Genomic DNA, 9,179 nt, shown 5'->3' on the forward strand with positions numbered 1-9,179 from the left:
TATCCCGTATGAAATCATGGCGGTGAATCGAGGAAGTACAGTACATACTGACGAAACTAAAATGAGCTCTAACATGGAAATTAAGCGTTTCCGGACACATGTCCACATAACACCTTTTCTTTATTTGTGTGTGAGGAATGTTTCCTGAAAGTTTGGCCGTACCTTTTTGTAACACCCTGTATACCCAGAAATATGTAAATTACTAGCTTACTTTATGAAGTCTTCTCGAGTTAACAGACCAGTCAAGGCGTCGTTTTGCGGCAATGTTCCGACAAGTTCCCTACTCGTCATCTTCAGGCGAAAAGCAAGGAGTGACTACGCCTGAAGATACGAGTAGGAAACTTGTCGAAACGTTGCTACCGAACGACGCCTAGACTCCGCTGATAACTCAAGAAGACTTCATTATCAAAATTTTCCGAGAAACCCTGCATTCCCAACTAGTTTCGTTATTCACTATCACTCATCATAACAAAACTACTGATAAGCGAGCGCAGGCCCGAGTAACAGCAGGTAAGTAATGAAATATAAAAAATAATTTTTGACCAACAAGTTTCTTTGTGATATCTTCCAGTTTCCGTGTGACACACGTGATATCCACATAGCCAGTGTGCTAAGAATGCCCCCTGAAACTTTTTAGACCTAAGCTGTACTCCAGAACACGGTGTTGCCGAGGAGTTTGGCGCACGCGGACAGCGTTGCGAGTCGTGAGGCGGCACGGCTGCGGTGTGTGCGTGTGTATGGGTGTGTGTGTGTGGACGTAGCGCTGGCTACGACGGTCGGTGGCGGAGGTGTGGCGGAAGGGCCGGCCTGGAAGGTAACGAGTGCGCCGCGCGCCGGCTTATTGATAGCGTTATCGCCGCCCATTGTCCGGCCGCCGGTCCGGAAACAAGGGCCGGCGCCGCCCTTTGTGTGGCCGGCGCTATCTGGCGGCGCCACTTTCTTGAAACTGCGCTCATCCCGGGCGGCGCTATCTCGCCCCTGCCCTCGGCGCGGCTCCAGGCACGGAGCTGCTCACGGCGCTACATAAACCGCTGTGTTTCCCACTGCTGACAAGCCCCACAAATATCTGCGGAGTGAGATCGAGAAAATCATGTCAGACCGATGTGCGAATGCGTGGTTTCGCGGCGATGTACAATGAAGAGCCAAAGAAAGTGGTGCATCTGCCTAATGTAGTGTAAGGCCCGCGCGAGCACGCAGAAATGTCGCAGCACGACATGGCATGGACTAGAGTAATGTCTGAAGTAGTGCTGGAGGCTGTTGACACGTTGAATCCTGCAGGGCTGCCCATAAATCCGTAAGAGTACCAGGGGGTGGAGATCTCTTCTGAAAAACACGTTGCAAGGCATCCCAGATATGCTCAATAATGTTCATGACTGGCAAGTTTGGTGCCAGCGGCAGCGTTTAAACTTAGAAGTGTGTTCCAGGAGCCGATCTGTAACGATTCTGAACGTGTGGGGCGTCGCATTGTCCTGCTGGAACTGCCCAAGTCCATCGGAATGCACAATGAACATGAACGGACGCAGGAGATCAGACACGATGCTTATGTATGTGTCACCTGTCAGAGTCGTATGTAAAAGTATCAAGAGTCCCATATCACTCCAGCAGCACACGCCCCACACAATCACAGAGCCTTCACCAGCTTGAACAGTCCCTGCTGACATGCAGGGTGCAATAGGTTCATGAGGTTGTCTCCATACTCGTACACGACCATACGCTCAATACAATTTAAAACGAGACTCGTCCGACCAGGCAACATGTTTCCATTCACCAACAGTCCAATGTTTATGTTGACGGTCCCAGGCGAGGCGTAAAGCTTTGTGTCGTGCAGTCGTCAAGGGTCCACGAGTGGGCCTACGGTTACGAAAGCCCATATCGATGATGTTTCGTTGAATGGTTCGCACGCTGACACTTGATGACGGCCCAGCATTGAAATCTGCGGCAATTTGTCACGTTGAACGATTCTCTTCAGTCGTCGCTGGTCCCGTCCTTGCAGTATTTTTTCCGACCGCAGCGATGTCAGAGATTTGATGTTTTACCGTATTCGTGATATTCACTACACTCGTGAAATGGTCGCGCGGGAAAATCGCCACTTCATCACTATCTCAGAGAGGCTGTGTCCCATGCGCCGACTATAAGACCACGTTCAAACTAGCTTAAATCTTGATGACTTGCCATTGTAGCAGCAGTAACAGATCTAACAACTGCGTTAGACACTAGTTGTCTTATAGAGACGTTACCGACCACAGCGCCGTACTCTGCTTGCTTACGTATCTCTGTATTTGAATGCGCATGTTTATACCAGTTTCTTTGGCACTTCAGTGTATATTGATAAAATTCTCTCGAGCTTCCATCTCTGTCAGTGGTTTAAAATCGACGAGCTTTCGGCCGATTACTCGTTGGCCACTGTCAGGTGGTGAGTGTCTTAAGCTGCGTTGACGGTTGCGCCAATATCGGCGAATTCCCTCTGACGAGCGACATGGACCGAAGACGGCCGAAATTTTAAATCAGTTCGCCACTACGTGCGCGGTCACAATGTAGCCGTCCGCATCACCTTAAGTACAAGACTTGGCACTACAGTCGCTCAAATCTAAATCACTTTCTTTTCTTCGGTCATACTGGCCAACACAACAGGAATCATGGACTGCGAGAAACTGGTAAGTTTAAGTCAAAGAAAGGATTTGTGATATCCTGTGGATGAAAACTGTCATACTCGGGATGTAGTTCGGGATCTGTGGAGTGACGTGACAAACAACTTTTACCTATAAGGCGTCTTCCCACTCAGCAACTAGCCTCGCACCAGAGGCCCTCTGACAGTAAGAATCGTGCCCGAGGCTAGGTTCTTATTTTTCTGCAAGCCGCGTATCTTTAGAAAGGCATAGGGCTGTTTTCTTCTGAAAACACTGTTGAGAAGACAAGAAAGCTCTGGCCTCCCGCTGATAGAGTCCCTTCCTGACCTCAGCTCGGCCACTGTGCAGGCGCGGTCGTAAACATACAATAGCTGACACCCCACCGTGGCTGGTCCGGCATAGCGACATTCGTGGAGTCAACAGCAGAGGCTGCCAGCACAAGCCCTCCTATTCCAGATCCAGCGCTCTTCTCGTTCTCTCGCACACGCAGAAGGCATAGAGAAAAACACGGGATACCTGCACCGTTTTAACGTTATTTGATATGAAGTTAGTTACGAGTCGGTATCTACAGTCATTGTAATCCAATTGGCTTCAGTAACATTAGTATCTTATTCCGTCCGGTCATTATTCTCTAATCAGACTGTTATTCTCATATTAAGTGAAAAGGGGCACACGAAGTGGCCTGCCGTTTATCAGTATAACGTCAAATGACGTACAGTGTCCGTCTCCTAGAGCATGCTCAGCTACTGCTGATTTCTCAAAGGCACAAACGTCTGTCGTTTTCCTACATTGAGTTGTTCAGCAGAACGCTTGGTCTGTCCCACAAAGACAGTCCACCCCTTACGGTGCCGGCTGGAGTGGCCAAGCGGTTCTAGGCGCTTCAGTCTGGAACCGCGCGACCTTCGGGCATGGATGTGTGTGATGTCCTTAGGTTAGTTAGGATTAAGTAGTTCTATGTTCTAGGGGACTGATGACCTCAGCTGTTACGTCCCATATTGCTCAGAGCCATTTCAACCATTTGAACCCCTCATGGTAGTTCATATACTGCTAGCGTTCTGAGGCGTGTACATCGTCTTTCAGAGGCCTCACGAATGGTCGAATTTTTGCTGCAGCCTTGAAGAATGAATGATCTTATGCCTCTTTAGACATCATAGAAGGCTGCGCTGCTGTATAAGGATGATAGCAGCAAGAATAAGACAGTCGCCATTTTACAGTGACCGAGAAGTACTCGTGGTGGATTTTAAACCACTTCACGCGGCCAGAACCTCGAGAGAATTTTATAAGCAGATCAAAATGGTTTTAGAATGAGCGTATCACGAAGAGCTATCGAGGTTGGAAAGTTACAAAAAGCAACAGAAAATTGAAGTTTTGGTAGGACTACAGTTTCGATTGCAGAGCATTGCTAGAGAGAGGCCAGACTTGATATCGTGCTCCAGCTCGATAATTTTAAAATGTGAGAGGCAAAATTTCAACCTCATACTTTGTATGTATGTCGGTGTTTATACACCCGTATCGGAGTTGCGTTGTGTTGCATATACGCTGCAGCAACGACGTCAAATGGAAACTTGTTGTTCGCCCATTATAGTTCAACAGAAGATAAAGGAAGTGTTGTGGGTTGGCTGGATATTAGAGGAAGCCGAAAGGCACGCGTTTTAGCTCACGCAGGCTGGCGTGAGGTCTGGAACAGGTCAAGGAAATTAGAATTTAGAAAAACGGACGTAGCTGGTGGAATACTTAACTTTAATCCATTAATGATGAGCGTCGCTCTTGACTGTACATGATTCAGTATCAATAGTAACTGGTAATGGCCTTGCTAGGTCGTAGCAAATGACGTAGCTGAAGGCTATGCTAACTATCGTCTCGGCAAATGAGAGCGTATTTTGTCAGTGAACCATCGCTAGCAAAGTCGGTTGTACAACTGGGGCGAGTGGTAGGAAGTCTCTCTAGACCTGCCGTGTGGCGGCGCTCGGTCTGCAATCACTGATAGTGACGACACGCGGGTCCGACGTATATTAACGGACCGCGGCCGATTTAAAGGCTACCACCTAGCAAGTGTGATGTCTGGCGGTGACACCACAGTAAGTCCTCAACTCGATGTTTCAGCACTGCGGTGTCTTACTTCACTTTGTCGTTTTGGAGGTGGTACTCCGTTGCCGTTCTATGTACTTCGAACTAACTTACCCAGCCATTCACAGGAGGACCAACAATTCCGTTCCGTAGAGATACTTGAATTTGTATAGAAAGCTAACTTAACGCAGTACCATTAATGAATTGTTTGCTACACCAGTTCTCAATAGATTTCCGGACGTCCTGTAACTAATACACTGATACATCCTACATCTGTCTGTGAAACGTCTGTTGAAGCTCGTGAATATGCTACCTATATAATGTGAAACCAATATTCCACATTTTATGTTCAGATTTCACAGCTTCATTAAGTCTGTAATTTGTCATATTTGCTTGTACTAAACGATGTTACGTACCTACGCTACAAAATACTTCATGAAAGCCATGTAATCCGTTTAGTGGGATCAGTGAATTTGTTAACTTTACATCCAATGCTGTTTTGGGATTGCTTCTATTTCCTCGAAACGAAAACTGCTGGGTAAAGTAACATGACAGCTCAATAACATTTATTAAAAGGACCAGGTTGTTTCGATTACACGCACATGGTTTCTCAGACAAGTCAGCAGCAGTGTCATATCGCTCGCTGATCTTAACTACAGGAAAATATTATCACTCGTTGGTTGAAAGGAAATGTAGATTGACATAAACTCTGTATCCACTCGGTATAGTGAATGCCAACTGCCTCTCAATGTGGATCAATGCGAGGTAATGCCTGTAAAAAAGAGAAACTAACGGATGTAATCCGATTGCAAGATGAGTACTAAACTTCTGGAAACTGTGACTGCGTTTAAATACCTAGTCGCGATACTACGAAGTGATATGGTGCGAATAAAATACGTGGAATCGTCAGTGCAAGGCGAACGGAAGACTCAGATTTGCCGGGATCATTCTGGTGCAACTGTCATTGAAATAAAAGTGCAAAACGCTGTTAGAACTATACTACACTCCTGGAAATTGAAATAAGAACACCGTGAATTCATTGTCCCAGGAAGGGGAAACTTTATTGACACATTCCTGGGGTCAGATACATCACATGATCACACTGACAGAACCACAGGCACATAGACACAGGCAACAGTGCATGCACAGTGTCGGCACTAGCACAGTGTATATCCACCTTTAGCAGCAATGCAGGCTGCTATTCTCCCATGGAGACGATCGTAGAGATGCTGGATGTAGTCCTGTGGAACGGCTTGCCATGCCATTTCCACCTGGCGCCTCAGTTGGACCAGCGTTCGTGCTGGACGTGCAGACCGCGTGAGACGACGCTTCATCCAGTCCCAAACATGCTCAATGGGGGACAGATCCGGAGATCTTGCTGGCCAGGGTAGTTGACTTACACCTTCTAGAGCACGTTGGGTGGCACGGGATACATGCGGACGTGCATTGTCCTGTTGGAACAGCAAGTTCCCTTGCCGGTCTAGGAATGGTAGAACGATGGGTTCGATGACGGTTTGGATGTACCGTGCACTATTCAGTGTCCCCTCGACGATCACCAGTGGTGTACGGCCAGTGTAGGAGATCGCTCCCCACACCATGATGCCGGGTGTTGGCCCTGTGTGCCTCGGTCGTATGCAGTCCTGATTGTGGCGCTCACCTGCACGGCGCCAAACACGCACACGACCATCATTGGCACCAAGGCAGAAGCGACTCTCATCGCTGAAGACGACACGTCTCCATTCGTCCCTCCATTCACGCCTGTCGCGACACCACTGGAGGCGGGAGGCACGATGTTGGGGCGTGAGCGGAAGACGGCCTAACGGTGTGCGGGACCGTAGCCCAGCTTCATGGAGACGGTTGCGAATGGTCCTCGCCGATACCCCAGGAGCAACAGTGTCTCTAATTTGCTGGGAAGTGGCGGTGCGGTCCCCTACGGCACTGCGTAGGATCCTACGGTCTTGGCGTGCATCCGTGCGTCGCTGCGGTCCGGTCCCAGGTCGACGGGCACGTGCACCTTCCGCCGACCACTGGCGACAACATCGATGTACTGTGGAGACCTCACGCCCCACGTGTTGAGCAATTCGGCGGTACGTCCACCCGGCCTCCCGCATGCCCACTATACGCCCTCGCTCAAAGTCCGTCAACTGCACATACGGTTCACGTCCACGCTGTCGCGGCATGCTACCAGTGTTAAAAACTGCGATGGAGCTCCGTATGCCACGGCAAACTGGCTGACACTGACGGCGGCGGTGCACAAATGCTGCGCAGCTAGCGCCATTCGACGGCCAACACCGCGGTTCCTGGTGTGTCCGCTGTGCCGTGCGTGTGATCATTGCTTGTACAGCCCTCTCGCAGTGTCCGGAGCAAGTATGGTGGGTCTGACACACCGGTGTCAATGTGTTCTTTTTTCCATTTCCAGGAGTGTAGGGCACTACTCCATTGTTTTGCAGTCCTTTTTATTCCAGCCTGACAACAGAAAAAATTCAGACGTGTTCATAAAAGTTGAATGGAATTGACTGAACGACGTCTAAGATGTTGGTTTCAGTGATTACTTCATTAAGAAATACTAGGCAATTTAGAGTACTTACACTGTAATACACCAGATCATAATGGATGTTAAAATGTAAATGTTAGTCTTTGTATTGCCATGACGAACGTTGGACAGCTTAATAGCACATATCAACGTATTAACGCCAAGCTTAGCTAATAAAGTTGATCCTTAATATACAAACGTCAAACTTAAAGCTTACGTTTATATTTTGACATCTACTTAATTATAATGTGTTATTACGTTTATAGATACACTTGAGAGTGAGCACACTCTCGAAACTAGCTCGTAGTGGTTAGTAACTCCTCTCGAACAGGCTACGAAGGCCCAACGGTACCGACCGGCCACCGTGTCATCCTCAGGCCATAGGCATCACTGGATGCGGATATGGAGGGGCATGTGGTCAGCACACCGCACTCCCGGCCGTATGTTAGTTTCCGACACCGGAGCCGCTACTTCTCAGTCAAATAGCTCCGCAGTTTGCCTCACAAGGGCCGTGTGCACCCCGCTTGCCAACAGCGCTAGGCAGACCGGACGGTCACCCATCCAAGTGCTAGTCCAGCCCGACAGCGCTTAACTTCGATGATCTGACGGGATCCGGTGTTACCACTACTGCAAGGCCGTTGGCTAGTGATTAGTGAAGTACTCATTTAAAGTGACTGCTTCGTGGAACGGATGTTGTTCTTTAAATGTATCTAGGCTGTGATGTCCACCCACAAGAAGTCAAATAAATTGTTTTTACGGGGATATGCGTGTGAAATCCAAATTACGTCGCTAACTTACAGAAATTTTCCAGTTGCTCGCTCGTAAGCTGTAATTCATATAACACTGAATAGCGAATTTTTATGTGAGGGTGTAGACTTTCCCGGCGTATATTACTAACGAAAAGATAATCGACTTCCAGCCGGGAGGCAGTGTTGAGATACCACGACATTTCAAAAAGAGTTGTGCTCATAATCTTCGCTGGAGGACCGAAAGCTTCTCATCAGTGCATTTTATATTGAGTAGATTCAGGAGTGGGATTAAAATTCAGGACGAAAGGGCATGAATGATAGATAATATTCACTGATGACACTTTTATCCTCAGTAAAAGTGAACAAGAATTACAGGACTCGTTGAATGGAATGTACAGTCTACTGACCGCAGAATTTCGATTAAGAATAAACCAAAAGACAACAAAAAAAAGAAGCGTAATGTAAATGAAATAAGCGTTAACCTTAACATCAAAAATTGGGGACCGCGAAGTGAAGGGAGTCTGCTATCTTGGAAATAAAATTATGCATGACGGAGGAAGGACGAAGCAAAAACAATACAAAAGAAAACAAGCGCAGCAAAAGAGAGCATTTCCCCGCAAAAGGCCCCTTAATTCGAGTAGAAATTTGTGAGAATGTACATTTTAGAACACAGCATTGAATGGAGGTAAATGAAATGATCGCATGGCATTTATTGGCCGGGATATCCCACTCGGGGTTCGGCCGCCGTATCACAAGTCTTTTTAGTTGACACCACTTCGGCGACTTGCGTGTCAGTAATGATGAAGGACACACAACACCAAGTCCCCTGCCGGGAATCGAACCCGGACCCCCCTGCGTGGTAGGCAGTAACGCTACCGCTGCGCTACGGAGGTGGACTGTATGGAGATGAAGCATCGTCTCTGGGGAAAACTGAAAGGAAGAAAATCGAAGAGTTCGAGATTTACCTCTACATTTACGCTGAGCAAGCCACCTTAGGCTGTGTGGCGGAGGGTATTTTGTACACTACTTTACTCCTTTGCTGTTTCATTAGCGTATGGCTCGCGGGAACAACGATTGCTGGTAAGCATCTGTTTGGGCTCGAATCTCTATAATTTTATCTTCATGGTCTTTTCGCGAGACATACACAGGAGGAAGCAATATAGTGGTAGATTCTTCCAGGAAAGTACGCTCTCGGAACTTTAA

At 47.8% G+C, this 9,179-nt stretch overlaps 1 non-coding gene across 1 annotated transcript; it reads right to left on the bottom strand.

Moving 5' to 3' along the window:
- Positions 1 to 8,796: 8,796 nt before the first annotated feature.
- Trnag-acc (transfer RNA glycine (anticodon ACC)) lies at positions 8,797 to 8,873 on the bottom strand. The gene has a single exon. It is a non-coding gene; the product is annotated as a tRNA-Gly (tRNA).
- Between the last annotated feature and the right edge of the window lie 306 nt (positions 8,874 to 9,179).

Source organism: Schistocerca cancellata, chromosome 1 (genome assembly GCF_023864275.1).
Source record: "Schistocerca cancellata isolate TAMUIC-IGC-003103 chromosome 1, iqSchCanc2.1, whole genome shotgun sequence".
NCBI lineage: Eukaryota > Metazoa > Arthropoda > Insecta > Orthoptera > Acrididae > Schistocerca > Schistocerca cancellata.